The sequence below is a fragment of the Manis javanica genome, chromosome 4 (assembly GCF_040802235.1).
Source record: "Manis javanica isolate MJ-LG chromosome 4, MJ_LKY, whole genome shotgun sequence".
Lineage (NCBI taxonomy): Eukaryota > Metazoa > Chordata > Mammalia > Pholidota > Manidae > Manis > Manis javanica.
Genome location: NC_133159.1, coordinates 145,222,420 through 145,239,342, shown reverse-complemented (window position 1 = coordinate 145,239,342; position 16,923 = coordinate 145,222,420). Strand labels below are relative to the sequence as shown.

The following is a 16,923-nucleotide window of genomic DNA, read 5'->3' as shown; positions in this document are numbered from 1 at the left end:
GACTGAAAGCTCCACGTTTCTCCTTATGGCTTGGTCTTTTTGGTGACCAGCCCCTATCCAGGACTCTATCAAGAGTCACCTCAGGCATTAGGACAAAAGACTGATATCACCCAAGAAATTACAAGAGATTTAGGAGCTCTTTGTCAGAAACTCCTATCACTCGGAATTTTACAAGAGTTTAAGTCAAAGACCAGATATTAGCAGGAACTGGGACTAGAGACAGGTTTCTTATTATTTCACAATAGCCTCTACTAATTGTCCTTAACCAAGCTGTAGTAGTTTTCTAGGGCTGCTGTAACAAATTTATAAACTGAAAGACAGAAATATATTCTCACAGTTTTGGAAGCTGAAGTCAAGGTGTTAACAGAGTCGTGCTCCTTCTGAAGGTTCTAGGGAAGAATCCTTCCTTGCCTCTTCCAGCTTCTGGTGACTCCAGACTTTGCTTGATTTAAGGCAGCATAACTCCAATCTCTGCTTCCATCTTTACATGACCTCTGTTTGTGTCTTTCAGTTCTTTTAAGGACAGCAGTTATTGAATTTAGGGCCCAGCCTAAATTCAGGATGATTTAACCTTAAGAGCCTTAATTAATTACATCTGCAAAGACCCTGTCAATAAATAAGATTACATTCTGAGGTTCTAGGAGATAGTGAATTTTTGAGGGACACTATTCAGTCCACCACTATACAGGCCTGTTTAACTTCTACTGTCCTTTCCTGTAGTTACAGAAATGTACCTACACTCAGCTTTTGCTCATGCTACATTTAAACACTGGAATGCCTTTCCCTATAAATCCTAGTCATCTTTGAAGACTTAAATCACACGTCCCTTTATTTTTATGGTAGCTTTTCTTGCCTTCCTGTGAAAAATCATCTCTTCTTCCTCAGAATTCTTGTAACACGTTTTTTTATACCCTTCTTGAATGAACTTACCACTTTCATCCTTGTATTATAATTATAGCATTCTATTTATTTATGTATGTCATCACTTAAATCATAGAAAATCTGTATTATTCTGTCTTTACCTCTGTGTTGAGCCTAAATAAGTATTTGTTAACTGAATAGAGGATCTTGGGTGTCAACAGTTATTTTGTATGTGCTTTTTTTCTTTTTTATTATTCTGTTATCATTAATTTACAATTACATGAAGAATATGTTTACTAAGCTCCCCCCTTCACCAAGTCCCCCTCATAAACCACAAACCCCATTACTGTCATTCAGCATGGTAAGATGTTCTGGAATCACTACTTGTCTTCTCTGTGTTGCACAGCCCTCCCCATTCCCTCCCCAACATTATACATTCTAATCGTAATAGCCCCTTTCTTCTTCCCTGCCATTATCCCTCTCTACCCTCCCATTCTCCCCAGTCCCTTCCCCTTTGGTAGCTATTAGTCCATTTTTGGGTTCTGTGATTCTGCTGCTGTTTTGTTCCTTTAGTTTTTCTTTGTTCTTATACTCCACATGTGAGTGAAGTCATTTGGTATTTGTCTTTCTCCGCTTGGCTTATTTCACTGAGCATAATACCCTCTAGCTCCACCCATGTTGTTGCAAACGATAGGATTTGTTTTCTTCTTATGACTGAATAATATTCCATTGCGTATATGTACCACATCTTCTTTATCCATTCATCTACTGATGGACACTTAGGTTGCTTCCATTTCTTGGCTATTGTAAATAGTGCTACGATAAACATTAGGGGTGCATCTGTCTCTTCCAAACTGGGCTGCTGCATCCTTAGGGTAAATTCCTAGAAGTGGAATTCCTGGGTCAAATGGTAAGTCTATTTTGAGCATTTTGAGGAACCTCCATACTGCTTTCCACAATGGTTGAACCAATTTACATTCCCACCAGCAGTGTAGGAGGGTTCCCCTTTCTCCACAACCTCGCCAATATTTGTTGTTGTTTGTCTTTTGGATGGTAGCCATCCTTACTGGTGTGAGGTGATATCTCATTGTGGTTTTAATTTGCATTTCTCTTATAACTAGCGATGTGGAGCATCTTTTCATGTGTCTGTTGGCCATCTGAATTTCTTCTTTAGAGAACTGTCTGTTCAGCTCCTTTGCCCATTTTTTAATTGGATTATTTGCTTTCTGTTTGTTGAGGTGTGTGAGCTCTTTATATATTTTGGATGTCAAGCCTTTATCGGATCTGTCATTTACAAATATGTTCGCCCATACTGTAGGGTACCTTTTTGTTCTATTGGTGGTTTCCTTTGCTATACAAAAGCTTTTCAGCTTGATGTAGTCCCACTTGTTCATTTTTGCTTTTGTTTTTCTTGCCCGGGGAGATATGTTCATGAAGAAGTTGCTAATATTTATGTCCAAGAGATTTTTGCCAATTATTTTTTTCTAAGAGTTTTATGGTTTCATGACTTCCATTCAGGTCTTTGATCCATTTCGAATTTACTTTTGTGTACGGGGTTAGACAGTGATCCAGTTTCATTCTCTTACATGTAGCTGTCCAGTTTTGCCAGCACCATCCATTGAAGAGACTGTCATTTCCCCATTGTATGTCCATGGCCCATTTATCGAATATTAGTTGACCATATATGTTTGGGTTAATGTTTGGAGTCTCTATTCTGTTCCATTCGTCTGTGGCTCTTTTCTTGTGCCAGTACCAAATTGTCTTGATTACTGTGGCTTTGTAGTAGAGCTTGAAGTTGGGGAGTGAGATCCCCCCCACTTTATTCTTCCTTCTCAGGATTGCTTTAGCTATTTGGGGTCTTTGGTGTTTCCATATGAATTTTTGAACTATTTGTTCCAGTTCATTGAAGAATGCTGTTGGTAATTTGATAGGGATTGCATTGAATCTGTATATTGCTTTGGGCAGGATGGCCATTTTGATGATATTAATTCTTCTTAGCCAAGAGTGTGGGATGAATTTCCATTTGTTAGTGTCCTCTTTAATTTCTCTTAAGAATGTCTTATAGTTTTCAGGGTATAGGTCTTTCACTTCTTTGGTTAGGTTTATTCCTAAGTATTTTAGTTTTTTTTATGCAATTGTGAATGGAATTGTTTTCTTGATTTCTCTTTCTATTGGTTCATTGTTAGTGTATAGGAGAGCCACAGATTTCTATGTGTTAATTTTGTATCCTGTAACTGCTGTATTCCGATATCAGTTCTAGTAGTTTTGGAGTGGAGTCTTCTGTGTTTTTTATGTACAATATCATGTCATCTGCAAACAGTGACAGTTTGATTTCTTCTTTACCAATCTGCATTCCTTGTATTTCTTTGTTTTCTCTAATTGCCAATGCTAGGATCTCCACTACTATGTTAAATAACAGTGGGGAGAGTGGGCATCCTTGTCTTGTTCCCGATCTCAGACGAAAAGCTTTCAGCTTTTCATTGTTCAGTATGATGTTAGCTGTGGGTTTATCTATATGGCCTTTATTATGTTGAGGTACTTGCCCTCTATACCCATTTTGCTGAGAGTTTTTATCATGAATGGATGTTGAATTTTGTCAAATGCTTTTTCAGCATCTATGGAGATGATCATGTGGTTTTTGTCCTTCTTTTTGTTTGTGTGGTGGATGATGTTGATGGGTTTTTGAATGTTGTACCATCCTTGCATCCCTGGGATGAATCCCACTTGGTTGTGGTGTATGATCGTTTTCATATATTTTTTAATTTGGTTTGCTAATATTTTGTTGAGTATTTTGGCATCTACATTCATCAGGGATATTGGTCTGTAATTTTCTTTTTTGTTGGGGTCTTTGCCTGGTTTTGGTATTAGGGTGATGTTGGCTTCATAGAATGAGTTTGGGAGTATTCCCTCCTGTTCTATTTTTTGGAAAACTTTAAGGAGAATGGGTATTATCTCTTCTCTGTATGTCTGATAAAATTCCGGGGTAAATTCATCTGGCTCGGGGGTTTTGTTCTTGGGAAGTTTTTTGATTACTGCTTCCATTTCTTCGCTTGTAATTGGTTTGTTTAACTTTTGTGTTTCTTCCTTGGTCAGTCTTGGAATGTTGTATTTTTCTAGGAAGTTGTCCATTTCTTCTAGGTTTTCCAGCTTATTAGCATATAGGTTTTCATAGTAGTCTTTAATAATTCTTTGTATTTCTCTGGAGTCTGTCGTATTTTTCCATTCTCGTTTCTGATTCTGTTGATGTGTGTTGATTCTCTTTATCTCTTAATAAGTCTGGCTAGAGGCTTATCTATTTTATTTTCTCAAAGAACCAGCTCTTGGTTTCATTAATTTTTTCTATTGTTTTATTCTCCTCAATTTTATTTATTTCTTCTCTGATCTTTATTATGTCCCTCCTTCTACTGACTTTATGCCTCATTTGTTCTTCTTTTTCCAGGTTCAATAATTGTGATGTTAGACTATTCATTTGAGATTGTTCTTCCTTCTTTAAGTATGCCTGGATTGCTATATACTTTCCTCTTAAGACTGCTTTCACTGTGTCCCACAGAAGTTGGGGCTTTGTGTTGTTGTCATTTGTTTCCATATATCCCTTGATCTCTATTTTAATTTGTTTGTTGATCCATTGATTATTTAGGAGCATATTGTTAAGTCTCCATGTGTTTGTGAGCCTTTTTGTTTTCTTTGTACAATTTATTTCTAGTTTGATACCTTTGTAGTCTGAAAAGTTGGTTGGTAGAATTTCAATCTTTTTTAATTTACTGAGGCTCTTTTTGTGGCCTAGTATGTGGTCTATTCTGGAGAATGTTCCATGTGCACTCGAGAAGAATGTTTATCCTGTTGCTTTTGGATGTAGAGTTCTATAGATGTCTATTAGGTCCATCTGTTCTAGTGTGTTGTTCAATGCCTCCATGTCCTTACTTATTTTCCATCTGGTGGATCTATCCTTTGGAGTGAGTGGCATGTTGAAGTCTCCTAAAATGAATGCATTGCGTTTTATTTCCTCCTTTAGTTCTGTTAGTATTTGTTTCACATATTCTGGTGTTCCTGTGTTGGGTGCATATATATTTATAATGGTTATATCCTCTTGTTGGACTGAGCCCTTTATCATTATGTAATGTCCTTCTTTATCTCTTGTTACTTTCTTTGTTTTGAAGTCTATTTTGTCTGATATTAGTACTGCAACATCTGCTTTTTTTCCCTGTTGTTTGCATGAAATATGTTTTTCCATCCCTTGACTTTTAGTCTGTGCATGTGTTTGGGTTTGAGGTGAGTCTCTTGTAAGCAGCATATAGATGGGTCTTGCTTTTTTATCCATTCTATTACTCTGTGTCTTTTGATTGGTGCATTCAGTCCATTTACATTTAGGGTGATTATTGAGAGATATGTACTTATTGCCATTGCAGGCTTTAGAATTGTGGTTACCAAAGGTTCAAGGTTAGCTTCTTTAGTATTTTACTGTCTAACTTAACTCGCTTATTGAGCTGTTATAAACACTGTCTGGTGATTCTTTATTTCTCTCCCTTTTTATTCCTCCTCCTCCATTCTTTATATGTTGGTTGTTTTATTCTGTGGTCTTCTGTGTTTCCTTTAACTGCTTTTGTGGGTAGCTGATTTTATTTTTTGTCTTTAGTTAGTATTTGGTTGATCTGCTTTCTTTGGTGTGATTTTATTTTTCGTGGTGACATCTATTTAGTCTTAGGAGTGCTCCTATCTAGAGCAGTCCCTCTAAAATACCCTGTAGAAGTGGTTTGTGGGAGGCAAATTCCCTCAGCTTTTGCTTGTCTGGTAATTGTTTAATTCCTCCTTCATATTTAAATGATAATCGTGCTGGATACAGTATTCTTGGTTCAAGGCCCTTCTGTTTCATTGCATTAAATATATCATGCCATTCTCTTCTGGCCTGTAAGGTTTCTGTCTGATGATAGCCTGGTGGGTTTTCCTTTGTAGGTGACCTTTTTCCTCTCTCTAGCTGCCTTTGCTACTCTGTCCTTGTCCTTGATCTTTGCCATTTTAATTATTATGTGCCTTGGTGTTGTTCTCCTTGGGTCCCTTCTGTTGGGAGTTCTGTATACTTCTGTGGTCTGATCGATTATTTCCTCCCCCAGTTTGGGGGAGTTTTCAGCCATTATTTCTTCAAGGACACTTTGTATCCCTTTTTCTCTCTCTTGTTCTTCTGGTACCCCTATAATGTGGATATTGTTCCTTTTGGATTGGTCACACAGTTCTCTTAATATTGTTTCATTCCTTGAGATCCTTTTATCTCTCTCTCTGTCAGCTTCTACGTATTCCTATTCTCTGGTTTCTATTCCATCAATGGCCTGTAGCATCTTATCCATTCTGCTTATAAATCCTGCCAGAGATTGTTTCATTTCTGTAATCTCCCTCTGGATGTCATCCCTTAGGTCTTGCATATTTCTCTGCACCTCCGTCAGCATGGTTATGACCTTTATTTTGAATTCTTTTTCTGGAAGATTGGTTAGGTCTATCTCCTCAGGGGTTGACTCTGATTTTGGTCTGTAACCAATTCTTCTATCTTTTCATGGTGATAGAGGTAATTGTGCGGAACTGGCACGTGTCGGCTGGGAGAATGTCCCTTCTTGCTGGTTTTTGGCCTCCCTCTTCTGGGAGAAGAATGACCTCTATGGGCTTGTGTTGGGCAGGTGCATGCAGATGGGGCCTCTGATTCTTGCCCGGCTGCTGTGGAGTTTAGTTCCGTGGTTGCTGTGGGCGTGGCCTGCCTCAGGCTGCTGCTCCAATATGGCGGAGCCACATCGGAGGGGAAACAGCCGGGAGGCTGTTTATCTCCATGAGGGGCCTCCAAGCAGCGCTGTTGCCCAAGGGGTTAGGGCACCCGGAGTTCCCTGAGATTCCTTGCTGCTGGGCTAAGTGTCCCGGGATGCTTCCGTCCAGCGGTGGGGTCACTGTCCCTTTAAGACTTTCAAAAAGCAGTCGCTTTTCTTTGTTCCAGGGGTGCCGGCTTGGGGACTCACTCACAGGTCTTACTGTCCTGTTTCCCTAGTAACCAGCATACCACGCACTGTGTGTCTGTGCTCTGGTGCGGTTGTCTAGGGCTGGGTATTCAGCAGTCCTGGGCTCCCTCTCCCTCCCCGCTCTTTCTTCTCTCCTGCCGGGAGCTGGGGGGAGGGGCGCTCGGTTCCGCCAGGCAGTCGCTGGGTTCTCACAGGCACTGGGTTCTCGCAGGTGTGGATGTGGTCTGGCTGTTGTCCTGTGTGTTCTGGTCTTTCTTTTGGGAAGAGTTGTAGTTGTTGTATTTTCAAAAATATATATGGTTTTGGGAGGAGATTTCCGCTGCTCTACTCACGCTGCCATCTTGGCTCTGCCTCATATGTGTTGTTTTATATAGCTTATGACTTGGTCCCCAACCGCCCACCAGTGTTCATTGCATTGTTACCCAAGTTCTGAGTAATACATTCTGGCATAAACAGACAACAAACTTGATTCTGCTACTTTCAGCGCCCTTGTCTTTATTTTTGACAGGAGAGCTTTTTAAAAAAAATAACTTTGCTTAAAAAAGTTAGGGAAGTTTTTTGATAGAGAAAGAAGATGTGCCACATACACACAATGGAACATTACTCAGCCATAAAAAGAAAAGAAATCCTGCATTTGCAACAACATGGCTGGATCTAGAGAGTATTATGCTTAACGAGATAAGCCAGGAGGAGAAAGACAAATACCATATGATTTCACTTATTTGTGGAATATAAAAGCAAAACAGAAGGAACAAAACAGCAGTGGATTCATAGACACTGAGAAATGACTAGTGGTTACCAAGTGGGATGGTTTGAGTGGGTGTTGGGGGAAAGGGAGGGGATAAAGAGGCAAAATAATTCACAATCACAATATAAGTTGATCACAGGGACTGTTAAACTACAGTGATGTACATTTGAAACCAACATAAGATTGTGTATTAATGATACTTTAATACAAAAAATTTGTAAATCTTTATACTTGCTATAAATTCAAACATTCATATTTAAGCTGTCAGTCTTACGGATATTCTGAGCTTCTGCTTTCATTTGTGATTATAGGGTGATTTTTTTTCTGTTAATATTAACTAAGGGTGACTACTTTTCTTGAATGACTTATGTTAAGGAAAAAATTATTGTGACACTTGTTAAAATGGTAAGGAAGACTTTATTCAAGACTTTTGCAGCAGTGTATTGCAATAGGGGAGAGAGATTGGTCTTAATCCCAGATATAACAAGGAGAAGCTGGGATCTATAACCAAGGAACAAAGGAGGTGAGTGAAGGGAAAATAACTAAGAGGAGAGATGTCCAGTGTAGGTAGATAACTTCATAGGATTCTTTGGTAAGAGTGGGCTGAGCAGGCTAAAAACAGCATGGGGGCCAAGATTGGGGCCTGGTTGAAAAAAGGGCTCAGGAGCAGAACTAAAGTTTGGTCAGGGAAAGAATCTGTCAGTTGCTTAAAATTAAATTTGTTCTGACATGCTTTGCAAGTGCTGCTTATTGCTTGTTTTTGAAAGTACTGTATTTATATATAAAAAGTTGCAATTTACTTAAATTTAAGGTCAAAATATTCAAAATGTCATCCCATTATATGGCTCCATTTTTATTTTAAAATGATCTTTTCTATTTATATTTTTATCAGTTGGGAAGATTTTTGGATTTTTAGTAGTATCTGAATACTACAGTGCCTTTGCCTTGTTAAAAAATATTGACATGTGTACATCATTTCACCTGTAATAATAACCCTCTAATTTCTAGACTTGAGTGGTTGTTTCTTAGGGTCATTGTACCTATTAATATCTCTGTAGTGTTTCAGCACTATTGACTTTTCAGTTTTCTTCAAATTCTCTTCTTTGGTTTTTGGGACATTATAGTTTCCTGGTTTTTTATTATTTCCATTAAGTTTTCTTCACTTTTTCCATCTACTTTTTAAAGGTAAGTTATTTTTCATGGATTGGCCTTTCACTCTTTTTTATTTTTGGATGGTATGTACATTTGCTTCATTACAGCCATTTCCATTGCTTCACCTATCCCTCATATCTTTGCTGGTGATACCTAGATGAAGATTTCTGGTCCTGAGTTACCTGTCAAACTGTATATTCATTATAATAAATTATTCCTGGATATTGTTTTAAAAAAATTCATCTGAGTAAAATTGAAGTTCAAATTGGCTTTATTCACTGATTCCTGAATTAGGAACCATCCCATCTAGGAAACAGAAAGGAACTCTGAGGAGCTGTACAAAATGGAAGGCTTTTATAAGCAGGAGAGAGCAGAAAAAAGAAATTTCTAACACAGCATGCATTGTTTCAGGCAGGGTCACCGCCCGTTGGGGGAGGGGGCCAAGGTCAGTCAAGCACATAACCTCACTAGTACTGATAAGGTAATTCAGGTCAACTGGTTAAAGGTCACATTCTGGGAGAGGCTGCAACTACAATTAGATTAAATATTAAATCTTGATTTTTTGACATGGGGCTCTGCACAAGTGACTATTTTAAACTGTTATTTCTTTTTTAATAATTATATATATTCTAAAATCTTAATCTCATATGTAAAACCAATTTCATCTTTCCTTTCGTCAACCCATCAAGGTTAAAAAAGCAAACAACATGGGCTTCCTCTCTATAGTGTCTTTGGTTAATAGTATTTGTAATTCCAGTCATCTAATTTGAGATTACCTTTGACTTTTCCTTATCAAGCTTCACATGAGAGCCTATCAATCTTAACTTATTTATACATCTTGTGTCTTTCCTGTTATTATATACAACATATATATCTGATATATGCAAGTTATATATCTTGGGGCTTTCTTTCCTATTTCATAGTAGTTTTCCTTGTTTATCTGACTACATGTTAATTACAGGGAAGAATGATGGAAAAGTTTGGTTTTTTAGTTTACATTTAAAAACTCTTCATCTTACTGCTCATAAACCTTTGAGGATTCTTTGTTTTCTGTAGAACAGTTTAAACTCCTAAGCATGGGTCTGAACTCTCTTAGTTTCCTATTCTTAATTTTCCGTACCTATTTCTCCTCATGTATGTTCTCTGTTTCAACTAAAGAGTCAGTATTTCGTGCCTATACCATGAACTTTTATAGCTGCGCTATAACCATCATTCCTAATACTCCTTCATTCAGGATTGCATTCCATCATTCAGCTCTTGACAACTGAAGTGCTTCTTTGTCATCAAAGCTCAACTTAGATGCTACTCCTTTTGTCCTGCCTTATCTGTTTTTTCTTCAGTTTGAGTTTTTTTTCCATTTGTATTCCTGCACACTTTACATTTCAGTTAATGTGGTTAAGATGCCTTTTGTCTTACTTAAGAGTCAGTTGGAAATGGCTTTATTTTCTCCCAGAAGTTACATGTCCCTTGAGGACAAGGCTTGTGTCCTGTTCATCTTTGAGTTTTTCTTGGTACAAGGGACTTGATGCATATTATTGGACTAAACTGTATTGAACATTTTCAGCCACTAAAAGTCTACATCGAAGTACTGATCTAAACATTTGATTTCCCCAGGGGGGTATGTGTTGGTTTAGGATTGCAGGACTAAACCCACACCAGAAGGACCAAGATAGATCATCATGTTTGAATAAGGTTTAACAACTTCAGAAAATGTAAGTGTGAATTACGATATTTATAAATTTAGGGAATTGATGAAGGTTCCAAAGTTGTTGTTCTAAGCTCTCCCTTCTGAAACTTTTGATTAGATAAATGCTGTCATCAGCCTCCTTCAAGTACAAGAGAATTATCCATCTGAACTAATTATTTTATCTATTCCTATAACTCACCCACTGATTTCCCTTATGGACAAAGAAATAAGTTGGTAGTGTAAGATAAATTCCAATAAACTCTAACCAAAATAAGCAGGTGAAGAGAGGCAACAAAGGGCCAGGTAGTTTATTTGAGTGCAACTCCTGGGTAATGTTCCGCAGTCTGGGTTTTACAGGCCGGGAAAGTCACACCGGTCAGGGAGGTTGGGGCTTATTAGGAATTAGGAGGGGGAGGAGTGGGCAAGCTATCCTAGGGGGCATGGAGAGGTATGATTGGCTAACAGTGACCTAATAGACAACTAGAAACTTTTCTTCCTTCCAAGAGGGAGGAGGCTGACATCTGGGTCTTAGTTGGCACATCAGAAGGATGGAATTCAGGAAGAGCTGTCCCCTTTCCATATAAGGCACAGACCTTGGAGTCTGGTCTGTTCTCCCCCTATGGCATCTCTCTGTTCTGTTTGCATATCCTTGTTTTTCCTTCCTCCAGCCTAACATTCCAGCCTTTTGGTCATAATGAGCGACGACTCGATCTGGCTACTTCCAGCTGACACGGGGTGTCGTGGGGGTTTGAGGCTGGTATTAGGCCTAAGGAGGGGGTTCAGTGGGAAGAGGTGCATAACGGTGAAGTAACATCTGGTTGGTGGCGACCTGGGTCATCTGGGTTAGCTGCTGTTGGAGGAACCTGAGGACATAAGGGGCAACTAAGAGTAAACCACAAACTGTTATTAAGGTGCTCAGCAGGGGCATTAGCCAGGCCATTATGGGGGACTGGAATTCTGGATCGAGTTTACATCTCAATGACTAGTATTGGGATTTAGTATAGATAAGACTGCATTATGTAAACAATACTTTTATCTAAAATTACCCTCATTTTTATTAGAAGTAGCCAGATTAAGAAAATAATTAACAGTTGGCTTGATTATTTGCATAAGTGCAGCAAGAAGAGTAATTGATTATATAGGCTCTTTTAAATATGCTTTGCTGGAACTTTTTAAAAGAAATTTCAGATTGGACTTTTAAAGGCTTCTTGAGGCCAGAAAGCCAAGCCAGACTTGCCATCAGGTTGTGCCTGCAATACCTGTACATTTGGGTGAATTCCTCTCTTCTCTGAGGTTCTCAAGACATTCCTGAGGTTCCTGCACCTGCCAGGCACTGACCTTCCTTACTCACCTGGTAAGGCTGCTGGGAACTCTGTAAGCAAGGTACCAGGCCAGTTCTTCCAAGGGGCTTTGTTGGCTTTATAAAGTCAATCTTAGTTCCTTAAAGCTGTCTGTTCATATCTGAGTTTACACACATGTCTCTCAGGTATAACGTTCCAGTCAAAGCCTTGGTAATATAACCAGTGTTTTTAATTGGTCCTCTTACAAGGAAAGCAGATTCTTACTGAACTTGTGCAAATAAACATACTGCCATGAAATATAAAAATAGTCACTGAGAGTTTTTAAATTTTGGAGGGATCAGGTAGAAAGAAAGATAAAGTTTCAATTCTGCTTATAAAGGCAGTCATTTACTAAACTGTTGTCAGCTTAAGAGAAAAAGCTTAAAACACTTTATCAACAACATTTGAAACAAAAAGCCACAAAATCATCTTCTTTAGTTTACTTAATCCTATGTAAACTAGTTCTGCTGAAATCTAGTTCTTTACTAGCTTAAGAGTAATAAAACAGTGACTATAAATAATAAAAGACTTACAAATGACAATGGTTAAAGATTTGATGAGAGGTTACTGTAAGGCAGTTGACATAAGGAAATTCTGATATTTCTGTAACACAAAACATTTAGTAACAAAGTTTAGCATTATTCTTTTTGACAATGCCTTCTAGGTAATTAAGCAGGTAATTATATATTAGATAAGTAAGCTAAATTAGCCAAATACTTTCTCCAATGAGAAAAAGTTCTTCTGACATGTTCCAGGGGCCCTCTGGAAAATATCAGAGTTAACTAGAGGTAAAAGCACCTTTTTGAATTTGATTTTGGGAAGCTGTTAAAAGTTTTAAGGTACTTGCTTAAATAGGATTATAGGTTGCTATGAAGCAATACTTATTTAACCAGAATGACGACAAAATACCTCAAAGGCAAATAAAGAAGGTTACACAGTTGTTAGCAAACTTTAGCTTTTAGTCCTTTTAATATTAAGATCTCATTTTCTTAAATACTCTGACAACTCATTGAGACTTTAAGCATGAGAAACTGCTTTGATAAAGCAATTAGAGAACTTTTTGCAATTTTTCAATATTAAGAGCAGACTAACAGTTAAGAAAACTTTGTCTTTTTAACTGAAAACAAAATTCTAATTTTGCTGTGTGCTTTATACCAAGACTCATTTGCTTTAATTTTATATAGCATGACGGTATTAAATTATTCTACAAACTTTCTACAACCTTTTTGACATTTAGATTTCTCCCTCTAAATAAACAGCTGTACTTTAGAGCAAAGTTGCTTTCTTCTATCAAAAGATACATTCTTTAGCATGCAGAAATGTTTTCCTTATTACTTTAATTAGTTTTAATTAGAACTTAAAATTTTTATGTACCTTAATTTTTAGTGAACACTGAGAAGTAGGCTATTATAAACTGTTACACTAGCATTCTTTGGATTGACAAATTTATGAACATTTTATAATTTCTGTTAACTATGAGCTTTACAACATAGTCTCTCACTAAGCACAGAGTATATCTTTTTAACTTAGCAAAACTTTAAGGTTTTAGGTTACCACAAAGATTTCTAGGCTGTAGATAGATACACACTGTAACACACAATTAAAAAGGTGTTCACTTGCCACACTTATTTAGTTCACTCATTTGTAACAACTATGCTAGATTACTTACAAGACCTTTACTGAATATTAGACAAAGCCAGCCTTTAAGCATTTTATTCTTAAAAGATTTAGCAGATAACATTGACTTACATAACCTTAGGTAAACTTAGGCAGCTGATAACCACAAGGACATGCCCGCCTCAGCCAAACTCAAATTAGCATTAATGCTTAACATTTTTTATCAGATTTTCTGGAAGTTTTAGAATGCCCGATTTTCACAAGCGCTTGTTTTTAAATCAATTTTTATTAATACTGTCTGGAGATAGGAAAATATTTTTCATCCATACACCTAGACACACAAACATACAAACTGAGATACGATTACAGTCAGCAACACTCCCCACACAAAAACATATACACAGACAAGCTGATATAAAGACTTGAGTCACTGATATCCAATTGCTTTCCCTCTCCTCAGCTTCTTGTCTGTGGCTTCTGGAACCAGATGGTGGGAGGAACGTGTTCCAGTGGGGGAAGAGGGCGGTGAAGGCAGAAGGAAAGGGGGAGGGGATGGTGCAGCCACTGGAAGAGGAGAGCAGGACAACAGCATGGTTGAGAATGTAGGACTTTAAGATGATGGCAACACGTGTGAAGACTTAAAGATGGTGGTGGAGAGATGGGGAGGGGATTGCGAGCTGAGGGAGACAGGTGACTGAGGTCTTCTGGCGAATCTGAAAAGGAAGAAGGACTGAACAGAGTAAGAGGCTGACAATCTTTAACTGGAGATCAGGCTAGGAGACCCTGGGTCGTTGAACACTTAACATAAAAGTCTGGGCAGGAGTGCAAAGTCCAAAAATCCTGCACATGTGGAATCTCACTCTACTCTCTGCTCCAGTGGCAATAATTAATCAAGTTGGCGAGGAGGCTAAAATTGAAAGTTTCCTCAGGGGGCCAGCGAGATTGATTGTCCAAGGGATACTGAGGCCCTGCCTCAGAGCAAAGAAAGACTAGCTTCCATTTGCGAATTTCGCAGGACAAATATAGAGTAGCCAAATTAGAAATGAGACACCGCAGTGGGGTCTGAGCCTCTGCTTTTGAGGGTTGGTTCCCCATGTCTGTGCCACTTCCCAACTAATCCCACTGAGAGGAGCACCCAGTGTCCCAAGTGCACCAAGTCAGGAGAGACGTCCTGGGAGCCTGGGTGAGGGATGTCTCCCCCACCGCAGGGCCCAGGGTGGGCCGGATGCCCGCAGATATCCTGGGGCCTGGGGTAGGGACGTCTCCCATACCACAGGGCCAGGGGAGGGCCGGATGCCCACAGAGGGTAGGCCGAACTTCTTTTTTCTCCTTAGGAAAATAGGTATAATGATAGATATTACCTCATTGGTGTGTTGTAAGTTGAAAAATACCTCTAAAAACCGAAACAAGTAGATGTCCTACCTGGATGTACGTACGATTTCTAATGGACCAGGTGAAATGGAGTTAGAAGGGAAACAGACCAGGGGAAACTGAGGGACTCACTGAAAAATAGTCCATGCAGCAGAGAGCAGGCTGAGGTCCTGGGTCAGGAGGTGGCAGGGCCACTGGTGGCCAGTCGGGGTCCCACGCTCACGCTTCTTCCTGGGTTTCAGCACCAAATGTAAGATAAATTCCAATAAATTCTAACCAAAATAAGCAGGCGAAGAGAGGCAATAAAGGGCCAGGTAGTTTATTTGAGTGCAACTCCTGGGTGATGTTCCATGGTCTGGGTATTACAGGCCGGGGAAGTCACACCCGGTCAGGGAGGTGGGGGCTTATAGGGGATTAGGAGGGGGAGGAGTGGGCAAGCTATCCTAGGGGACATGGAGAGGTATGATTGGCTTAAGGTGACATAATAGACAACTAGAAACTTTTTTTCCTTTCAAGAGGGAGGAGGCTGACATCCGAGTCTTAGTTGGCACATCAGAAGGATGGAATTTAGGAAGAGCTGTCCCCTTTCCAAATAAGGCATGAGGGTCTGGTCTGTTCTCCCCCTGTGGCATCTCTCTGTTCTGTTGGCATGTCCTTGTTTTTCCTTCCTCCAGCCTGACAGGTAGTATGTGGTAAAAGAAGAAATACTGTGCTTTCAATTTTCTCATGTATGACATTTAAAATTACTGGCATCTTAGTTGAATTTTATTATATCTTTGGTTGTTATAAGAGGAATAACTCAAAATAAAAAATGAGGCAACTATAAGGCCACTATGGTAAATTAGTAGTTGCCAGCCTTTATTGAGCACTAGAAATATTTGGAGGGGGTATTAAAAGTGTAGGTTACTTGTTTTATCTTCAAAGATTTTCACACAGTGGGCCCTAGGACTCTACTTTAATAGATATCCAGGGTAATTCTAAACTAGATGGACAGTGAACTATGTGTTGAGAAATACTGATAACAATGTTTAGGAGTTCCTAAGACTGATTCAAGTACTTTGTTGTTCCAGCCACTTATTATTCATGTAGCCATGGGAAATTTAATCTCTGAACTTCTTTTTTCTCCTTAGGAAAATAGGTATAATGATAGATATTACCTCATTGGTGTGTTGTAAGTTGAAAAATACCTCTAAAAACCGAAATCAATCGAAGGGAGAAATAAAGTTTAAAATCCATTTATTGCTTAGAAACTGCAGTCTGGCCCATCTCTCTCCTGCTCCAACAGCAGCAAAACCAGCATTTCCCTCACCTCTCAGGTACAGATAAGCCCCTCCTGTTGCCCAGGTAATTACCCCTTGATATGGAGGTGAACTTCTCTCCACCACTGAGAAATTATGCAAATCAACTAAAGCCATACTTCTCTCCACCCTTGAGCTTATGTTGATATGCAAATATACTAAAACCAGGCGAGATATTCTGGAAATACTAGAATTTTACCCACAGTAGGGGAGGAAAATTTTTTCCTCTACCCATCTTAGGCCCTTTAAATTAGACTGAAAAAGACTGATAATAAGAGAAACACATAAGTTTTACTAAAATTATGTGTGCATGGGAGCATTCAGTGATGAGTAATTCAAATGGGTGGTTAGAACTTGAGCTTATATAGCATCTTAGCCAAGTGTAAATCCGGGGAGAGGAAGTCCTAGGGCAAAATACCTCTAAAATCCAAAATCAAAGGGGGAAATAAAGTGTAAGACCCATTTATTACTCCCAAACTTTAGTCCCAGGCCGTCTTTCTCCTCTGCTCTGGACGAAGCCAGCAAGCAAGCAAGCAAGTCCCCTCCCCTTAACCTCTCAGGTTCAGACATGTCCTCGGTTGCCCGGTAATGAGCCATTGAGATGGAAATGAACTTCTCTCTACCCCTGAGGATATGCAAATGCACTAAAGCCAGATATACAAATGTACTAAAGCCAGGTGAAGTATTCTAGAAATGTTACAGTTTTACCCACACCAAGAATGATAATTATGTAGAGAAATGCCAAAACAAAGGAAAAGGACTTGAGCTTCTAGGGGTGGCAGGTTGTGGGAAGGCAAGTATATGGAGAAACTAATGGTAGATAGGGCTGATTAATGAGATATGTTATGTAGATTCA

At 38.9% G+C, this 16,923-nt stretch overlaps 1 protein-coding gene across 5 annotated transcripts in view; it reads left to right on the top strand.

Moving 5' to 3' along the window:
- The window catches only part of USP32 (ubiquitin specific peptidase 32), a 234,431-nt gene that overhangs the window by 92,874 nt on the left and 124,634 nt on the right, over nucleotides 1-16,923 (top strand). The window lies entirely within an intron of this gene.